This window comes from Charadrius vociferus, unplaced genomic scaffold (assembly GCF_000708025.1).
Source record: "Charadrius vociferus isolate BGI_N301 unplaced genomic scaffold, ASM70802v2 scaffold787, whole genome shotgun sequence".
NCBI classification, from domain to species: Eukaryota; Metazoa; Chordata; class Aves; order Charadriiformes; family Charadriidae; genus Charadrius; species Charadrius vociferus.
In genome coordinates this window covers 23,742-24,032 of record NW_009649307.1, presented here as the reverse complement: position 1 = coordinate 24,032, position 291 = coordinate 23,742, and positions in this window count along the sequence as shown.

Genomic DNA, 291 nt, shown 5'->3' with positions numbered 1-291 from the left:
GGCAGATTTTGCTGGGTTCGAAAGGTTGGGATGGCGCCCGCCGTGATTGACACAGTCAATAACCGGGAACCTGGAGAAGGCCTTTGGAAATCCGCTTCCCTGGTTCACCTGCCTCAGTATTTGTCTTCAGGATTTGGAGACGGCGAATGCATAATACCGAAATAATTTATCACACGACATCAAACCTCGATTTCTTTTTTTCAGACCCCTTTTATTCTTTTTTGGGTTTTTTTAACCTCGATTTATTTTTTCAAGACCTTTTTATTTTTCTTTTTTTTTTTTTTTACCTCG